The sequence below is a fragment of the Aegilops tauschii genome, chromosome 3, assembly GCF_002575655.3.
Source record: "Aegilops tauschii subsp. strangulata cultivar AL8/78 chromosome 3, Aet v6.0, whole genome shotgun sequence".
Lineage (NCBI taxonomy): Eukaryota > Viridiplantae > Streptophyta > Magnoliopsida > Poales > Poaceae > Aegilops > Aegilops tauschii.
Window position 1 is genome coordinate 14,014,164 of NC_053037.3, and position 4,402 is coordinate 14,018,565.

Genomic DNA, 4,402 nt, shown 5'->3' on the forward strand with positions numbered 1-4,402 from the left:
CTGTGCGTATAGGATCGATGGTAACAGGAGACGGGGGACACGATGTTTACCCAGGTTCTGGCCCTCTCTATGGAGGTAATACCCTACTTCCTGCTTGATTGATCTTGATGAATATGAGTATTACAAGAGTTGATCTACCACGAGATCGTAATGGCTAAACCCTAGAAGTCTAGCCTGTATGACTATGATAATGTGTATCCTCTATTCGGGCTATGCCCTCCGGTTTATATAGACACCGGAGAGATCTAGGGTCACATAGAGTCGGTTACATAGAAAGGAATCTTCATAGTTGATCGCCAAGCTTGCCCTCCACGCCAAGGAGAGTCCAATCCGGACACGGGTACGGTCTTCGGCCTTCGTGTCTTCACTGCCCATCAGCCCGGCCCATAGATAACAGGCCGGACGCCCGAGGACCCCTTAGTCCAGGACTCCCTCAGTGGGCACCGTGTGGTCTCGTTGGCAGTTGCAGATGGCCTGCCCTTCTCCCTCTAGCGGTACCTGCTTCGGCGAAAACCCTAAATCTGGGTCTCCCAGATCGGCTGATGACGGGGACTTCAGTGTTGTTCTCCTTCTTGGGGGCATTGTTTTGGAGTAGGTACGGACTGAAGGGGCCAATAGGTGGAACGGTGTTGTATCTATCGTATCGAAGACGGCGGGTCTCGACGACATGGCGCAGTGGAGTTTCGGCATTGGACTCAGGTTGGTGGACACGCGCAGGCTGGTGGCGTTATCTGACGTTATGGTTGGCCCGCGACAGTTGGGCCTCACAAGGTCAATAGGTTGATCCCTCCTGCAGATGTGATGGTGGAAGATGGCGGCGGCGGATCCACAGCATGCATGATGCGGGTCAGCAAGAACGGGTGGTGTGCTCTTGGCCTGATGTCGGGCAGCTGCGTGAGGCCACCGGATTAGATAGTGCACATTCATGTGGTTCGGGCACATTATTAAGATTGTAGGTGTTCGACTTTGTTTGTCAGATAGGTGGCTTCGGGTTGATCCATATATTTATATTGTCAGACTCTGTTGAATAACAATAAAGATGCTCTGCATCAATTAATGCAGATGCGGGGTTATCCTCCTTTTTCAAAGAAAACAATTTTGAGTTCAAATCAGATTCCATTGAGTGTTTTTCGGGAAGAGACCGTTCTTACTAGCAATCTGCCAATTTGACCGAATGCACCGGATTAATAGTAGAGAAAACAAACAAGTTTTTTTATAGGGGAGAGAAAACAAGCAGGTTTTTTTTTAGACAAAGAAAACGAACAAGTGAAAGAACATTTTTGGCCCGCAGACGCCCAACCAACCATTCCAGAGCCCTAGCCCATCCGACTGCCACCATTTTTCCCCACCTCCAAACTCCACCTCACCGCCGCCGCCGGACACGGCCGCCGCCATGGGTGAGCGCCTCCTTCTGTCATCTCCTCTCCCTGTCCCCCGCCATCTTGCCGGTTTTTGACGGATTCGTGGTTCGCAAGCGCCTACAGGTTCGTGTAGGAGCTATGGAGGAGGAAGCAGCCGGACCTGACGAGGGTCGTGCAGCGGCCGGCGACCGTGCGCCGTCTCGGCTCCGAGGCAAACTAGGCTTGGATTACCTCTCGGATCCCACCCTCCCTCGTGTTTGTTCTTGATGCGACTATCGTTATTCGTCTGTATTTTTTGCTCTGTGCGGCTGCGTCGCCGTACTCTAGCGTGTGAAATGTGACAATTTTCATTGAAACCACATGGCCCATTAGCACCTGATAATGATAACAATTTTCATTTGTGGGAACTGTTTAAACAACACAGCTCATGCAGACGTTTTGCAAATTAAAATTGTACAATCAATCATTATAGCAACATGGAGACGTATTGGGTGCAATGTTCATGCAGTCCGCTACCAAAAATTACAAAAACTTCCAAAACAAATGTACATATAACTCTGAACTTGTTCCGTCTATGATTAAAATCGAAGTTTAAACACAGCCTATGTTATGAGTAAGGGAAAAGTGAGTTCTGACAGGATTTTCAGGATAATCCCTGATGATATTTGTCTTACTCCCCCACAAGTTGTATTTAGACTTAGTTTTTCAAAGATTATAGATTTTCTCATGACTTCTGGTAGTGGATTGACTCGCTACATATATCTCGCCAAGTGAAATATTAGTTTCAATGAACTGTAGAACACGAGTAATATTAGTCTTATTGCTGAGAAGAAAAGTAGATAACTCATTTGATACTTCTTTTCTTGTACTCCCTCCGTCCAAATGGATGTATCTAGCATCAAGTTAGTGCTAGATACATCCATTTGAGGGACAAGCTTTTTCGGACGGAGGGAGTAATTAATAATATCAAGTTTGCTCATCGTTGTAGCTTCACAAGCCTATTGAGGAGACCAAGGAAGCCAAGGAGGATGCACTCCCAGAACTTGCCTGCCAAGATATGCATGGTGATGAAATCTTTCAGTAACTAAAAAAAACAATCTGAAGGGGCTTGAGCCTTACACACACACAAGATTGGGTTGCCTGAATCACGAGCCTTATACACTGTGTTACGATCACCTCATATTGATAAAAAAAATCCAGGGGCAGTTCTCAACACATGTGAAGAAGGTATTTGTGGTTAAAAAGGCGGAGACACATGAATTGGCTAGGAAGTTCTTTTGGTTGAAACGGCTTCATGTATCGGGGGTTCAATATGAAATCAATATTAGTTTGAAAACCCGCTTGGATAAAATGATTGGCTGCAGCAAAGGTGGTGACCTTCTTCGACAGTGGTTCTAAACCAAAACAGGAGGCAAGCATAGGAAAAAGGAGGTAATAACAAGATAATGAAATGTTTCTCTTGGGCAATTGAATTATCTCTTAATTGGAATAAATCATAGGTTGGTTAACCGATGGATTAATTGGTTTTTGCTTGTTGGCTGCTTTCTTGTGACTTGAGCCTGAGGTTACAAACTATCTAACTTTTGTGGATCTTAATTTCTGATCCTGGTTATATCTATCGTGGATGCAACCATGTATGTATTTTGGAGATGATGCCGGTCATAATGTGGATTCAAGACATCGTCGATTCTTGTGTAATCTGATTATAATAACATGCTACTATCCTCTTAATCTGGTTTAGCCAGAATATATGAGCTAGCATGAATGTGTGAATGCATGGGAAATTAAGTAACAGGATCTGACTACTATATGTGGGTGAGAATTGATTCACCCATAGTTAGCTAATGGCAATTGCATATGGGATTGACAGTCTTCTATGGTAAGTAGTCGATGTATTGTATGCTTGAGCACTTCTTTGCGTCGTCCATGTCATTTATGTAGTCTTGTTCATAGTGGAGGGATAAGGTTGATAACAATGTTAGATACTGGATGTATCTAACCATTTGAGCGACATTTAATATGTGACCGACAGAGTACATCTGTAGTTAACTTCTGGAAATATGCGTGTGCTGTAATCTGACAACAATGTTTGATCGATGTGTAAATAAATTCTGGATATATGCACATGTCTCTGTCTCGAGTCTAAAATTTCTCATATTTTTCCGTCAAATGGACATACTAGTATATCACTTGGTATTAAATATGGAGCAACAAACAAGGCAAACCACTCATTGAATTCGTTAATTATCATGATTCTTTGATGGTGCGATTTGCTCCAGTCATTCACATGTATAAATATACAAGCCAAGAAATGTCTCTACACACTAGAATTCATGCTAGGTGAGTGCATCGAGCATGGGGATGTGGGGGAAGAAGCAAGAACCTTGAGGCCTGAGAGGTATCAGGACAAACATTGCTTTATTGCAACGGCAGAGAGGAGGCAGTGCATATCGAGCAAAATTTAGTTAGGCTATTTGCACATTACAAGTCAGATGATGAATGCTACAAATCTGTCGGCCTGCAAGTGTTCAGTTAGGTGATAGCGGACAGTTTTGTCATAGCTTAGTGAAGCGGTTCTCAGCTATCTCCTCTGCTCTTCGACTCCGGAGTTCAGTCCTGACACAGTGTGAGTTGACCACCAACAACCAGAAACAACAAAACAGCCGGCAACTATAGAAGCTAGTCACCACATTGAATTAGCCTTTCACTACTTGAGTCAGTCTTTCTACCTAGAAGTCTGACACACGGAGCAAGGGGAACTAGAGGTGCATCAACAATTGTACATTCTATATCACTATCACATTCTTATGTGATGTAGAAAAGTTCACTGTATGTGCAGATTCAATTGGATACAAAACCAACCGCTTACTAAGCCAACCACTTACTAACTGTTGGGGAATGTAGTTATTTCAAAATTTTCCTACGATCACGCAAGATCTATCTAGGAGAAGCATAGCAACGAGCGGGGAGAGTGTGTCCACGTACCCTCGTAGACCAAAAGCGGAAGCGTTAAGTAACGCGGTTGATGTAGTCGAACGTCT

At 44.1% G+C, this 4,402-nt stretch overlaps 1 long non-coding RNA gene across 1 annotated transcript; it reads left to right on the forward strand.

Annotated features, from left to right (window-relative positions):
* The first annotated feature begins 1,289 nt into the window (after window positions 1–1,289).
* Window positions 1,290–3,092, forward strand: LOC120976356 (uncharacterized). Its single transcript, XR_005771665.3, has 2 exons — window positions 1,290–1,397; window positions 1,485–3,092. It is a non-coding gene; the product is annotated as an uncharacterized lncRNA (long non-coding RNA).
* Window positions 3,093–4,402: the final 1,310 nt, after the last annotated feature.